The sequence below is a fragment of the Oncorhynchus gorbuscha genome, linkage group LG01 (genome assembly GCF_021184085.1).
Source record: "Oncorhynchus gorbuscha isolate QuinsamMale2020 ecotype Even-year linkage group LG01, OgorEven_v1.0, whole genome shotgun sequence".
Lineage (NCBI taxonomy): Eukaryota > Metazoa > Chordata > Actinopteri > Salmoniformes > Salmonidae > Oncorhynchus > Oncorhynchus gorbuscha.
In genome coordinates, this window is record NC_060173.1 from 52073061 (window position 1) to 52089520 (window position 16460).

Below are 16460 nucleotides of genomic sequence, written 5' to 3' on the forward strand. Positions count from 1 at the left end.
CTCTCTCTCTCTTTCTTTTTCAAGTTCATCAGTCGTGGCCAAAAGTTTTGAGAATGATACAAGTATTCATTTTCACAAAGTCTGCTGCCTCAGTTTGCATGATGGCAATTTGCATATACCCCAGAAAGTTATGAAGAGTGATTAGATTAATTGCAATTAATTGCAAAGTCCCTCTTTGCCATGCAAATGAACTGAATCCCCCAAAAACATTTCCACTGCATTTCAGCCATGCCATAAATGGACCAGCTGGCATCATGTCAGTTATTCTCTCGTTAACACAGAGTGTTGACAATGACAAGGCTGGAGATCTCTGTCATGCTGATTGAGTTTGAATAACAGACTGCAAGCTTCAAAAGGAGGGTGGTGGTTGGAATCATTGTTCTTCCTCTGTCAACCATGGTTACCTGCAAGGAAACACGTGCCGTCATCATTACTTTGCACAACAAGGGCTTCACAGGCAAGGATATTACTGCCAGGAAGATTGCACCTAAATCAACGGATCATCAAGAACTTCAAGGAGAGCGGTTCAATTGTTGTGAAGAAGGCTTCAGGGCACCCAAGAAAGTCCAGCAAGCGCTAGGACCGTCTCCTAAAGTTGATTCAGATGTGGGATCGGGGCACCATCACTACAGGGCTTGCTCAGGAATGACAGCAGGCATGTGTGAGTGCATCTGCACGCACAGTGAGGCGAAGACTTTTGGAGGATGGCCTGGTGTCAAGAAGTGCAGCAAAGAAGCCACTTCTCTCCAGGAAAAACATCAGGGACAGACTGATATTCTGCTAAAGGTACAGGGTTTGGACTGCTGAGGACTGGGGTAAAGTCATTTTCTCTGATTAATCCCCTTTTCGATTGTTTGGGGCATCCGGAAAAAAATCCTGTGTCATGCCAACAGTAAAGCATCCTGAAACCGTTCAAGTGCAGGGTTGCTTCTCAGCAAAGGGAATGGGCTCACTCACAATTTTGCCTAAGAACACAGCCATGAATAAAGAATGGTACCAACACATCCTCCGAGAGCAACTTCTCCCAACCATCCAGGAACAGTTTGGTGACAAACAATGCCTTTTCCAGCATGATGGAGCACCTTGCCATAAGGCAAAAGAGATAACTAAGTGGCTTGGGGAACAAAACATCGATATGTTGGGTCCATGGCGAGGAAACGTCCCAGACCTTAATCCTATTGAGAACTTGTTGTCAATCCTCAAGAATGGGCTGCAATCAGTCAGAATGTGGCCCAGAAGTGAATTGACAGCACGCCAGGGCGGATTGCAGAGGTCTTGAAAAAGAAGGGTCAACACTGCAAATATTGACTCTTTGCATCAACTTCATGTAATTGTCAATAAAAGCCTTTGACACTTATGAAATGCTTGTAATTATACTTCACTATTCCACTGACAGAAATATCTAAAGATACTGAAGCAGCAAACTTTCTGGAAATTAATATTTGTGTCATTCTCAAATCTTTTGGCCACGACTATACAGGATACACATGGTGTACGGAATGCTTACCTGCAGGTCCCTTTTCAACAATGCAACAATAATAATAAATAATAAAAGGTAAGAATACTAACATAAAGTAAATGGCTCAGTAGAATAGAATAAACATTTTAGCATACGTATAATTCAGGAAGAAACCATTTATAGTCCAATATTTACACATGTATCAGGGAAGGAGGGAGTGTTTAAATTGTGCAGTATTAGAAATAGTAGATAAGAGTCTTGTAGCAGCAGTTGTGATGTTTGTGTGTGTAGCATGAATGTGTGTCCGTGTGGGCGTGAGTGAATGAGTGAGTGCATGTGTGCCAAGGTGTGGAGAACCAGAGCAGGTGGTCAGTCCAGATCAAGTGTTCAGCAGTCTGATGGCTTGTAGGTAGAAACTGTCTCTGAGCCTGCTGTTATTCTGTCTTCTTTTCTTCCCCTCTCTCCCCCCTTCTCATTCTGTCTCCCATTCTCTCTTCATCTTTCACACTTTCCCCCTCTTTCTCTTTTTCCTTCCTATTGCCAGAGCCTCCCTGACTCTGTGACAGAGGGAGTCCTGAGTGACGCCGTGAATGACTCTACGATGCCTTACTGCCCCACCCCCCCTCCCCCACCTCTTCCCGGCTGCTTCTGATTAAGGTGTGATCACTATAGCTGCACACACATTTCAAAGAATTACAAAAAGTCCCAAAAAATGAAGCCATTTCCCTCAAATGTTGCTGTTCTGAAACGGACAAATAGGAGGGATGTATTTTGCAGAAGGAGCGTTATTTGTACTGTTCCATACCTTGGAATTTAACGTATCTTAGATGATGCCCCAGTGTAGGTTCCAATCGTCTTGCAATGCAACTGTGCTTGCTGCTATCAGTGAAAAGGTTCCACCCAAAAAAAGATCCCTGTTTCTAGTACTCTTACAATGCAGCACGGCGGCTCAGACTATTACTGTTACACTTGCGGTGTTGGCGAAGCTACTGTGAAAATATTGTTTACCAAGCTACCGTTTACTTCACACTGACAGAAGTTAAGCTACACTGAAGCCACATTTAAGAAAAAGAATATGAACTCAAGTTACTTTGGGAAAATAGTTCACGACATCCACACTGCTTCTTGGAAAATGATCTGAAACGTCATGGAGTACAAATTGCAAGGGCAGATCACTTTGAGGTCATACGTTAACAGAATGTGCCTATTAAACACAAAAACTATGTTTCAAGGGAGAATTGGGAAGGTCTGATGCTGAAAAAGAAAGGAAATTCTTACCTACTTCAGTTCTATTTCTTTTCTTTTTGCAAAAAAAAGTAGTGTGTAGTTCCAGTAGTTCGCTACACTGCTACGTGGCAATTAAATAAATAAAAACTACTGAAAACAATAGCAAAAGTTGAATTTAGTTAATAAACTACCACCAAGCTACTGCAAAATGCAGTTAAATTAGTAGTTCACTACTCCTCCACACTGTACACTTGTCACCTGGTTGAGTGAGTGTGAAAGCACTCAATCATGATCCACTTCCTGTGTGTGCCCAGCCTATACTGAACCTGTGTTCATTTGTCACCAAAGGGAAGACAATAGACTGAAAGATGGGAGGGGCTACCTGAGGTGTATTAATTAGTCCTACACCGTAGCAAAACGTTTTTTTTTTTCAACGGGAACGTTTTTGCAATAAAAACAAACGTTTTCAGCTTCGGTTCCATTTGGTTCCTTGTGAATACACCCTTGGATTCTTCCAAATAGCAAAAGCTAATTTTTGTTTCCTGTCGCAGACAGTTAGGAGCTAAAAGGAAGACGTCACGTCGTTTCACATTATCCATGCATATGCTAGGGTGGTTGATAGTTGCTTTAGTGGAAAGTGAGTTCTAGGTCAAACTAAAACACGGGGCACTTTTCTGTACCAGGCTGGCAGCTGCCATTCACCCGGCCCTCCATCTCTCCCTTTCTCTCTCACATCTCTGACGGAAGGAGAGGAGCCCGTCGTTGTAAGGCGGTTGTGGAAAATGGGGCAGGCTGAGGGATGACTCAGCCTCCTGGAGGGGGGGGGGGTACTTTGGGAGGGGGGTTAGGGGTTAACTCTAACCCTCTATGGAGCCTCTGACATAGATGGATCTGACACACACTCACACGTGGACACAGAAGTGAACGTCTTGACTTTCACACACACACACACACACGCAGGCTCAGAAACGTACATATGCCGGGCATACGCACATTCATTTGTAAGTTCTCAGTTATGACGACGCCCCTTATGTTCGCACACGATGACTCACTCTATCACTCACACACTTTCTCTCTCTTGGACACACACACACACACACACACACACCATGAGGTTCAAAACAGAACGTATTTATCCATTCTGATTTGAGTATAGTTTAAGTATTCATTGCTGCAGAAATACATTTTTAGCAAAACAAATCACGAAATTATATCTAATCTATAGAGTAATATTTCTGAGAAGACGACTGTATTGAAAATAAACCATTTAAGAGAGTGCTAATTGAAAGAACTACATTGTTCTGTCACCTTTTGGGGTGACAATGTTAGTTATGAATTTGACCAGTGCTACAGAAGATATTGCCCAAATACTCTGAAAGTATCTTGATTTATACTGTAGGTGTGTAATTCCTTTTCGAGATTGCAGTGTTAGGTTTTCATTTTCCAAAACAGAAAGAAAAATACTCATGCCAGTTGACTTACTTGTATTACTAAAGGGTTGTGTGGTATTAAAATACAGCTAGCCTCAGTTGAGGAGTACTATGTACAGTAAATTGAGACGACAAACGTGTGTGATATGGACTCGTTCAAATCACAAGAAAATGAGCAACCAGCTGTTTCTCATGCTGTTATAAGGAAATATGTCATAATAAAAAGCGACCTGAAAATGACCAATTATTTCTAAAAGGTTTGAGAGCTTTTATTTAAGTACATAATTTCATTGGATACAATAAATGTACAATTGAATCACAGATGAAATCCTTCTTTTTTTTTTTTTTTGGAAACAGGATCAAATTCAAGACTGACCATTGAAGCTGAAACTAGAAGTATATCTAATATCTATCGAAGACAATTGTTCTGACAGAAAAGAATACGTTGTAGAAGTTTAGAAGGGTTTTTAACCATTGTAGTGGTTGTTGAAATTGGTTTCCTTTGTATCTTTGTGCTTAACCAATATCAAGAGTGTATTTCTCTATTGCTCGTCTGTATATACAGCATGATAACACAAAGAAATGTGGTCAACATTGTTGCAGTAATAGTCATGTGCAAAACTCTGTAGATTACAGCATTATTCAACCTGCAATTAGTCCATAGCTGAAGCTAACAAAGCAAACAGTCCTATAAAAAAAATGCATTTACCTTTTCTCTCAACCACCAAAAAAAACATGTTACCTTTTTCTCTCAACCACCAAAAAAAAGATGTTACTTTTTCTCTCAACCACCAAAAAAAAAACATGTTACTTTTTCTCTTTCACTGAGCTTGACAAGTTCTGTTGCAGCCATAGGAAGAATCGTTATTACTGGGCAGGTTTGTACACTTGTCCAAACAAGTCGTCTTAGTTGCTCCCGGATCCTGTGTGTGTATTAGGCCTGTACAGAACACATGACACCCCAACAGATGCATCCTTTAGAGTGAGCGTATGTGTCTGTCTGCGAAGGTGGTGTCAAAGCAGTATATCGATGCTCTTACCATTCCACCGCGAACGGATCAACGTAGTTTTGTTCAAACGTCAAGTAAGCGTCTGTTGTCTACAAAACCAGGATGTACAGAGGTGCGATGAGATGCAAATAAATGAGATGAGAATAGAGGCAAATATAGAGAGGGCAAAACACAACGGAAAAGCAAGCGGAAGGAGAAACAAATGAGTTGGGGGAAGATTTTAGATTCCGAGAGGCGAGGGAAGAAAAGACAATTGGATGCGAAGGAAGGTTTGTAAAAAAAAAAAAAAAAAAAACAGTTCCTTGGGATCTATTTGAACCATTTGAACCATTTGAACCATTCCAAATCATGTATTTGTCTACACATTTTGAAAAGGGTTTCTATATTTGATCCATTGTTAGCAATTTGTAAGTCGCTCTGGATAAGAGCGTCTGCTAAATGACTTAAATGTAAATGTAAATGTAATTGCTGTGCCTGCTGGCTTTCTAATGGTTTTCAACTATTTGAACCACTTTCGTTAATCGGGTTGTAAAGTTAAGATGACTTTATTGTCCGTGCGGGGACATTTTGGTTGTGGCTCTGTGCAAACACGAAAACACAGGATTGTCATTTTGAGTTCGCGTCCCTTTTTAAAAAAGTCCCTGTAAGTCGTTCAAGTGGAACCATTGACTGATATGATTCTGGTCGTACTGTAGATGTATGCAGTTAGATGTTAGTTATTGTGGCCTTCTTACACAGAATCAAGCATAGACAAGAACATACACGCAGGGTAGCCTAGTGGTTAGAGCGTTGGACTAGTAATCGCAAGGTTGCAAGTTCAAACCCCTGAGTTGACAAGGTACAAATCTGTCATTCTACCCCTGAACAGGCAGTTAACCCACTGTTCCTAGGCCGTCATTGAAAATAAGAATTTGTTCTTAACTGACTTGCCTAGTTAAATAAAGATCAAATAAATATATACACTAAACACAACAGTGCACTCTCTTAATTACAATGTTGACTGTATATAACTTTCTCAGGTATTTGAACCTTTTCAAATAGTTACTTTGTAGGTCTGCACCGGATCGCTATACGGTTTTTAACTATTTGTACTATTCTAATGATTGACAGTTCATGCTGGGTTGATGAAGGTTTTAAATGCGAACACATTCTCCAGCAGCAACGACTTGGGGAAGAGTTATAGGGGGGGTAGGGGTGGGGGAGGATAAATATTTGACTACGGTAAACTACCAATGAAGCAAATGATCGCCGTTAGTTTTGTTTCCCTTCTGTAAAAGATAACAGTATAGATACAAACTCTTAGGGACGGTTTCATGGACAGATTAAGCCAAGTCCTGGACTAAACAATATCAATGGAGATTCTTCAAAGAATATTTTTTGCTTTTAATTATCCAGGAATAGGCTTAATCTCAGTCTGGGAAATAGTACATTTGCCTTTTAGTCTCCAGAAACCGAGAAGGAAACGCTGAATGTCAAAGTCCTGTTTTTTTGTTGTTGTACTTTTTAAAAACAAAGACACAGACATGAGTGACAGGTTTTCTGACTGGAAGCTGTTTCTGGAAAGTAGCTTGTAAACTAAAAACAAAAGGGGACATACATTTTTTAGGAGACCAAAGGTAAATTGGAGCTGTAAACAATTTCAATGAACAGTGTGTGTGATGAGTGTGTGATGAGTGTGTGATGAGTGTGCGATGAGTGTGCGATGAGTGTGCGATGTGTGTGTGTGTGTGGTGTGTGATGAGTGTGTGATGTGATTTGTGATTAGTGTGTGCGATGAGTGTGTGTGTGATGAGTGTGTGTGTGATGAGTGTGTGTGTGTGTGTGTGTGTTGTTGTGTGTGATGTGTGTGATGTGTGTGATGAGTATGTGTGTGTTGTGTGTGTGTGTGTGCGTGTGTGATGAGTGTGCGTGTGTGATGAGTGTGCGTGCGTGATGAGTGTGCGTGCGTGATGAGTGTGCGTGCGTGATGAATGTGTGTGATGAGTGTGTGTGATGGGTGTGATGAGTGTGTGTGCGTGGACTGCCCCGAAGGTCTCTGTTCTCACCAGATGGATGTGGTCACCCGTAAACAATACCAGAGTGCGTCTGTGCAGTCACCGGGTTATTCTACACGTGTGAACTTGTTAGAGGAACTAATCACGGCCACCTGGCCAGGTTAGCATAGGGCTAAATGTGCCAGGTTACCTAATAGGAATCGCTACCATGTCGCGTTTTATCACGTCCAAATATGTCAACAAACAATAATACTTTAACAAACTTAAAGCCTTGTTACTTTGGTTTGAAGAATGACAAACTTGTTGGAACGTGGAAAGTACAGTGTGTTACAAAGAGGGGCATTCCTTTTTAAAGCTGTTGGTATAGTGAAACAAATAGCAATAATTTCACTGATATAGAACATTTTATCCAGTCTCACTGTACCTTATATTGTGGTATGGGGACTCCTTTCAACAGCACCCTTCTTGATGGAGCATGGCAGCCATTTTGTGTGTTTGTTTGTGTGTGTGTGCTTGTGTTTATGCATTTGAGTGTGTGTGTGTCCTCCCCACCGAAGTAACACATTCAGGAACAGTAAACAGCCTGTCCAGAGATGTCTGGGGGCTGTTATGACTGTGACACCCACAGTCAGAGTCCTGCCCCGAAGAGGAGCACCACTCCCCCTACCTGGACACGAACAGAATGGTGCTCCGTTAATTACTGTACCCCCATGTAACGTGCTCCGCTCGGGCCGATGACACAGTTCCTTGTAAGTAATGTCAAACGGAGTGTGACACAGCACCACATGTGGGGCCTTTCTAGGTTCGCAAAACTCCGGCTAACTTTCCTGTTACTTTCCTGGTAACATTCCTGTTTTTCCCTTGAATTTGTATCTCCGTTTCACAGGGTATTTTGAATGAAAATGTAACGTCAAGGCACAGAAGAGTGCTTTAAGACAGCATGTCATGCCCAAATGGTTCAGGAGAAATAGTGTTCACCAATCTGGAACTTGTGTGTATATCAGTTTCTTGAGATAGGAGACGTTAAAAAATGCTTGGAGGGCCGGACGGCACACGCTTGTGTCTGGATTGTTTTGACACGTGTGTGTGTGTGTGTCCTTTGCACTGTATTTGTCCACAAAAAAAAGGTGCATTACTCCCATTGTTATGAGCAGAGTCTTATGCTCTCTGTCTTTTTATCTTGTGTTTTCGTAGGAGATTTGTAAAAGACATGATTTCGTAAATTGGGGGGGGGGGGAGTGGGGACACAGAGGGATGTGTCTGTCCTGAGAGAAGAAAGGAAGAAGAGAAGGACGAAAGCAGCCGGGGATCGAATAGAAGGAGAAGAGTCCCGAAAGTTACAGAGAGGGGGTATAAGTAGGTAACGACCGCCACCCTCTCTCTCTCTATATATATATATGGGTGGTAAGGGTGGTGATGTATTTGGGGTAGGGTTGGAGAGTGGGGTGACACTGTATGGTTTCGGTGTGTATGCTGAAGAGGACAGTTTGTACAGAGAGACGGGTAGAAGGGTGTTAGAATGAGGTTCACAAACACACACACACACACACACACGCAGTGTGCACGGATCATTGTGTTCATGATTGTGGAGTGTGTGAGTGTGTTTCCTAGTGCTGAAAGTGACGCACGCATACGCCTGAAAAACAGGGAAGGGATTCTTATGATATGTGAACTTTCATTATATATTTACATAAACAGTAAATGTTTCTTTTATCACTGAGTTGATGTGCTAAAATCTTCCCTTTTTTACCTTTCATATATGCTGGCTGTGTGTCGGTGTCAACCAGCGTGGTATAAAACGTGGCAAAAAGGAGCGTCTTTCCCAACATGCATTGCGATGAAACGGACTAAAATGAACATGGTTAAAATAACGGTTCCAATGTGGTCCAGGCAGACAGGTGTATGTGCCACCTTTTGATTTGGACACAGCATCCCGTGACGGTACGACGCACATTTCTACCATTGTGCAGACATTTTGCCATCAGATTCCGTCATTTCCTGTTGCTCCAGTTCTCATAAAATGTTGCTATCTGTGAACAAGAAAATCACGCATGTATTGTGGTGGTCCTGACTTTACGTCGGGAAAAACGGTTTATATTTCAAATGCTTTGTTTGATAAGTTACTGTAAGTCCAGATATAAGTTACTGTAAGTCCAGATATAAGTTACTGTAAGTCCAGATATAAGTTACTGTAAGTCCAGATATAAGTTAATGTAAGTACAGATATAAGTTACTGTAAGTACAGATATAAGTTACTGTAAGTACAAATATAAGTTACTGTAAGTACAGATATAAGTTACTGTAAGTACAGATATAAGTTACTGTAAGTACAGATAGGAAGCCACACATGTACAACTATACATCATATATGTTCTTAACAGAAAATGCACAAATTCGTCCAAATACTGTATTACAGTAGGTAGCTCTAGTGAATTGTTAATTGATTTAAAGCTCTTGTCCTCCTAGTCCCTCTAAAACATATCAAGTTTGGTAAAGAGGTTATAACAGAAAGCATTCTTAGAACAGGAAAAAAATAACGAAGAGTCGTCAAGCTTCCTGTCCCATTTGTGAAGTATCCCATTGTTCATTTGATGTGAGAGGGGAAAAAAATGTTTGTTTTTTTAGCACACGTGAAATATCTATTAGGACCAGTTATTGGATGCTTATATTGCTGTTGTTGAGGTGGACATTTTTTTTTTACTCCAACATTTAAAGACAATTGTGTGTGTGTGTGTGTGTGTGTGTGTGTGTGTGTGTGTGTGTGTGTGTGTGTGTGTGTGTGTGTGTGTGTGTGTGTGTGTGTGTGTGTGTGTGTGTGTGTGTGTGTGTGTGTGTGTGTGTGTGTGTGTGTGTGTGTGTGTGTAAGAGGAGTGTGTATACAAGGTTTATGAAGTGTGTGAAAGGGAGAGACGCCGTGAGTGTGCTGGAAAAGATGCATGGCTTTTACCGCGAGTAAATGGCTGTGGATTTGTTTTGTCTTCCGGTGAGAGGCGGAAAGAAACGGAGGACACAACACGTTATTCTAGCGACACCCATTTTGTCAGACAGCCTCGGTATCCTGGAGGGGCTGAAATACAAAATGTATGTTTGTTTGCGTTACAGGAGAAGTGTGTGTGTGTGTGTGTGTGTCCTTTTCAACTGGCCATTCCGATGAACCTGGACCAAATCAGAGACACACCTGTCACTCTCCCAACAGAGGAAAACACAGGTAATAAATCCCCGGTGTACATCCCGTGGGGCTCTGGTTAAAAGTCGTTCACAAATAAAGGGAATAGGGTGCTGTTTGGGACATGGCCCTTGTCTATGCTATAACCACGGGATGAAACACAATTGTACAATTTGATTGTCCGTAAACGTACAGATAACATTCTGAATGTTAATACTGTAACTCCATATGTCTTTTGACATATGAGTATACTTAAAAAATATATACAGTACCAGTCAAACGTTTGGACATGCCTACTCATTCAAGTTTTTTTCTTTATTTTGACTATGTTATACATTGTAGAATAATAGTGAAGAGATCAAAACTATGAAATAACACATATGGAATCATGTAGTAACCAAAAAAGTGTTAAACGAATCACAATATATGTTATATTTGAGATTCTTCAAAGTACCCACCCTTGATGACAGCGTTGCACACTCCTTGCATTCTCTCAACCAGATTCATGAGGTAGTCACCTGGAATGCATTTCAATTAACAGGTGTGCCTTGTTAAAAGTGGAATTTCTTTCCTTCTTAATGTGTTTGAGCCAATCAGTTGTGTTGTGACAGGGTAGGGGTGGTAAACAGAAGATAGCCATATTTGGTAAAAGACCAAGTCCATATTATGGCAAGAACAGCTCAAATAAGCAAAGATAAAAGACAGTCCATCATTACTTTAAGACATGAAGGTCAGTCAATGCGGAAAATTTCAAGAACTGTTGGAAAAACATTCCAGGTGAAGCTGGTTGAGAGAATACCAAGAGTGTGCAAAGCTGTCATCAAGGCAAATGGTGGCTTCTTTGAAGAATCTAAAATATTAAATATATTTAGATTTGTTACACTTTTTTGGTTATTGCATGATTCCTTATGTGTTATTTCATAGTTTTCACATCTTCACTATTATTCTACAATGTGGAAAATAGTCAAAATAAAGAAAACCCTTCAATGAGTAGGTGTGTCCATACTTTTGACTGGTAGTGTATATTAGGCTATTAATATATAGGCTATGTCCAGCACATATTAGGAAGTCAATTTTGATGCAGATAATTTATGATTTGATTACTAGAATACACAAATGTCCTTTGAACACTCAAATAATATTCAGTGTGGGAGAAAAGTGTGTGTGTGTGTTTGAATAGTGTGTGTGTGTGTGTTTGAATAGTGTGTGTGTGTGACAGTATACAGTGTGTAAGAGGAGTCGGTAAAAGGGATGTGTGTGTGAGAGTATACTGTGTGTAAGAGGAGTCTGTGAAAGGGAGTGTGTGTGTTAGAAGACAGTGTGTGTGACAGTATACAGTGTGTAAGAGGAGTCTGTGAAAGGGAGTGTGTGTGTTAGAAGACAGTGTGTGTGACAGTATACAGCGTGTAAGAGGAGTCTGTGAAAGGGGTGTGTGTGTGACAGTATACAGTGTGTAAGAGGAGTCTGTGAAAGGGAGTGTGTGTGTGTGACAGTATACCGTGTGTAAGAGGAGTATGTGAAAGGGAGTGTGTGTGTTTGAATAGAGTGTGTGTGTAAGAGGAGTGTGTGACAGTATACTGTGTGTAAAAGGAGTTTGTGTGTTTGAAGAGTGTGTGTGTTTGAAGAGTGTGTGTGACAGTATACAGTGTGTAAGAAGAGTGTGTGTGTGTGTTTGAAGAGTGTGTGTGTGACAGTATACCGTGTGTAATAGGAGTCTGTGAAAGGGAGTGTGTGTGTGCGAGTATACAGTGTGTAAGAGGAGTCTGTGAAGGGGAGTGTGTGTGTTTTGAAGAGAGTGTGTGTGTGACAGTATACAGTGTGTAAGAGGAGTCTGAAGGGGAGTGTGTGTGTTTTGAAGAGAGTGTGTGTGTGACAGTATACAGTGTGTAAGAGGAGTCTGTGAAAGGGTGCGTGTGTGTTTGAAGAGAGTGTGTGTGTGACAGTGTACAGTGTGTAAGAGGAGTCTGTGAAAGGAAGTGTGTGTGCGAGTATAAAGTGTGTAAGAGGAGTCTGTGAAAGGGAGCGTGTGTGTTTGAAGAGTGTGTGTGTGCGAGTATACAGTGTGTAAGAGGAGTCTGTGAAAGGGTGCGTGTGTGTTTGAAGAGAGTGTGTGTGTGACAGTGTACAGTGTGTAAGAGGAGTCTGTGAAAGGGACTATACTTGTAAAAGGGTGTGCATGAATATCTTGCTAGAAAAATATTTGAAGAAATGGAATCGATTTTAGCAGTAGACAGTTAGACTTTTTTTTGCTAGCAAAATCATGTGGCCTTTATGTACGACCTTGTTTAGTGATTTGATTTGACCACACAAATATTATCATTGTACTGTCATTTTTCAGATTGACTTTAATTATGTAGTAAAACTAAAACAATAGAAAATGGTTAGTTTGTTTGGGATTGTTTTATAAAGTTATTATAATTATACAATTATTCTGTGTGTGTGTGTGTGTGTGTGTGTGTGTGTGTGTGTGTGTGTGTGTGTGTGTGTGTGTGTGTGTGTGTGTGTGTGTGTGTGTGTGTGTGTGTGTGTGTGTGTGTGTGTGTGTGTGTGTGTGTGTGTGTGTGTGTGTGTGTGTATTATCACCATACTGTAATTTTTAAGAGGATAAAAATACGTTAATTTCACATAAAATGCCATTTGTTCTGTGCAGTAATAGTATGACAATAGTAAATTGCTTCCCACTTGGCACAGACGTCTATTCCACTTCATTTAATTGAAATGACGTGAAAACGACGTTGATTCAACCAGTGTGTGCCCAGTAGATTGTTAGTTTCAGAAGTGTTTGATAAAGTTAGAACTGAAATGATTGATACACACAGCAACCTACATGACAAGAAGACTATGCTTGGGATCTGTAGAGTATTGCTATTCTTCTCAGTTAGAACGCGGTTTACTCGTTTGTGAAGGAGCAGGCGGTTTTGTGGTAGCCTATTTGAAAACCCTGCGTGTGTGGTACTGTGACAGATGTTGCAGACGTTTGTCAGGACACCAGTCTTTTGTTCATTACTCCTACACAAAGGATGGTGTACAACTACCACTTTAATATTTTGTAAGCCTGTTTCAAAAGTTGTGAAATATTAGAGCAATTCGGTAGCCAATGGCAGTTTCATTGTGTGACCAGGTTAGAATTGATCCGATACTTGAAGTGCAGGTCTGTAAATTGAAATATAATTTTAAAGCACGTGCAGCACGTGGTAGCAGTGAAGAGCTCGAAAAAAATGCAGGCCCTGTGCATATTTTGTGCATACCGGTCTTTGGAACCCCAAAAAAGTTAGATTTTTTTTCTATAAACAACTGCATTGATATCGAGGAAACGTTTCGAAGTCTGGGAACGTGTGAGTGGCCGAGGTGGAGACTGTTGACGAGTGTCGCTGTCCAATGAACGGTGGTGCTGAAATGTAGCGCTCTTCGTATGACTGTGGGAAGCTATTTTAAACACATACACATCAAGGAAATTATTGATTGGCATATAACAAATGTCAAATGTGGACTTTTAGTGCAGAACAGAGATAAACATGCACATGTGATAAAAAAGAATGGGTGCAAAGTTATATGCACTGGACATAAATGAGGGAAAGTTGCAGTCCAGTTTTCATTGTCAGACACCTCGTCAGCAATTATGTGGATGGGCTATGGGCACACTTGAATGTATCGATACTAGGGGAGTGTGTGTTTCTAGGGCTGTGTGTTTCAGTGGAAATGTATGCAACACCCAGGAGTTTCAGAATATTGTCAAGATGAGAGTCCATATATTTTCTATAATTCTGAATGGGTTTGTCCCATTCCAACTGCACAATGCTCTTTTGTTTATATTTCCCCTCAAAGGAGATATTGCAATTTCAGTAACTTCCATATTTTGTATGTGTTACTGGGAACACTTTGTGTTTATGTATAATCGATGTGTGTGTTTGCCTATAGGTATGTGTGAATACATGCTTGTCTCTAATTTCAGACGTGATGATCCGTTGAAAAATGACATGTTGCCAACATGTTCTCCAAAAGAGAATATGTTTTTTTGTACCAAAAGAAGCTGTCGGTTGTTTAGAGAAGCTCCACAGTCGTGAAGAATCTGTACAATTTGCTGCTGTTTTTATTTCATTTACAAATGGTCATATTTGAAATCATGGCTGATAATGACAGCTGTGAGTTATGTTGTGTTATAGCTGGGTAAATATGTATACTTCTTTGCTGGAGATTGAGAAGCTGTCGCATATTTTCAGCATTGAGGTTGTTGCTGTTTTAAATCATTCAGAATATGAGTGTGTGAATGGGCTGATGAATTGTTGATTTCTCTTCTATTTTTATTTTTTAAATCCTCTATTTTTGGCTGCGGTGTCATTAAGTATTACTTTGAATGACTGTTTTTCAGATGTTTGTGGTGGGATCTGAGAGCAATTTGAACAACTACAGGTGCAACTCGTACAGATGGACGTAACATATGAAATGTGCTGAATATATCCATGTATTTAGATCCTAATATGTACACATGGAATTGCTGTATTCATTTGATGCTTTTGGAACGTCTCTTCATAAAATCTCAAATGCTGAAATATCCTGTCAAAATACATGATTGGTGTGTTTATTTGGCTCTTTGCTGTCTTTCATTTATAGATGAATTCTGAAGGACCTTTATAAGATAACACTGTAGTTGGCCACGTTAAATGGCATCCTATTCATACGCCTGGTCATCTAAGCAGGATGAAAAGAATAGCCTCCGTTTTAATGAACTACCAATTTTGGAGGGGGTGTCTTGAAGACAAAAGCAGCCTAGGCTAGACTGTTGTGAGACTTTCTGTCTGGATTACAAGCTAATGCGTTTAACATAAACAATGCCCAACTCTCGAGTCGTGTCATCCCGCCAAGGAGACGCATATTCTCTTAACAATCCTGTTCGAGTCGTGTGGTTCACAAATGTACAGTGCGATGGAATAAAGTATTAAGACATCCACTGACGGTCTCTGTGTTTATGTAAGGGGAAACACCTTTCCCCCCGTTAATCACACATCCTCCCATCTCTTTCTTCCGTGTTTGGGAAATGTACCATGGCAAAGAATTTATATTATATTGACAAGATAATCGAGTGACCGCACTAACAATGGAGATATACATGTCCTGAAAGATGGAAGGCAAGCTGGAGGCGAGAACATGTGGGACCATTCTATCCATTGAGAGGGCAGATGTCGCTTGTGAACAACAGGTACTACTCCGATATAAAGGCTTTCAACCAAAGTCGCCGAAACATTCTCACTTATATCAGTGCATTCATAACAACCTGACAATTACAAAACATATATTCAATCAAATAAGCCTCATGCAGCAAATTAGCAGATATGTTGTTTGTTGACCAAATTCGGCACTCTCTCATTGACCTCCATACAAATGTTCCTCACTTCGTGGTCTTATTTTCGTGTACAGATTTTGGATGGAGTAAACAATCTCGCTTCGTTTCGTCTTCTCGTACTAGGGTAAACTGTCTCGCGAATCGTGAGAATATAATTAAATGGCCATATGGGGTTTGTAGTTTTTTGGGGGTACATGCTTTTTTTGTAAGCAAAAAAAACGGGCGCATGTGTTTGTTCTGTTTTAGGGCGCATATAAGCGTTTATCAGTGTGGTGTGTCCCATCACTTGTTGTAATTGTCAATATAATGTTATCAGGGTGCTTAAAATGGGTGAATGAGTCATGTTTAGAAGGGTGCGAGCTGATTTCGTAATCGAATGACGTCTTTCCCAAAACTCTCCGGGAGGCGGGTGGATAGATTATTGTTCCACCAATCGGAGCATCCTTCCATTCATAAAGTGGTGTGGGCAGTTTTTTTTTGGAACACGTGGGTTTGGAGGGTTTCATAATCCTGACTAAACCTGAAAAACCTGTTACAACAGGAACCAATGAAAGGCTCGGAAGAGAAGTTTCCGTATTGTATGCCCAATCGCTCCTCACCTAGGACCACATTTGAGCCACCCTGCTTCATAAAGAACACTGGGCACGTTTGTTTTGCATGGCCCTGTGCCTCAGGGGAATGGAGACCAATGGAGACCAGTGGAATCGTCTATAATGTACATACTCTCTTTTACCCGGAGCACCGGGACATGGAAAACGAATGCGCCCAATGCATGAATGGGAATGGAGTCTTGGGGATTGGCATGTAAATTCACCAAAGGGTGGGACGTTTCT

At 40.7% G+C, this 16460-nt stretch overlaps 1 long non-coding RNA gene across 1 annotated transcript in view; it reads left to right on the forward strand.

The window, feature by feature from the left end:
* LOC124039636 overlaps positions 1–15183 on the forward strand; it is a 31664-nt gene extending 16481 nt beyond the window's left edge. The window contains exons 4-5 of the long non-coding RNA XR_006839609.1: positions 2004–2116; positions 14656–15183. This is a non-coding gene — a long non-coding RNA (uncharacterized LOC124039636). The remainder of the gene's footprint in view (positions 1–2003; positions 2117–14655) is intronic.
* The last annotated feature ends 1277 nt before the right edge of the window (positions 15184–16460 follow it).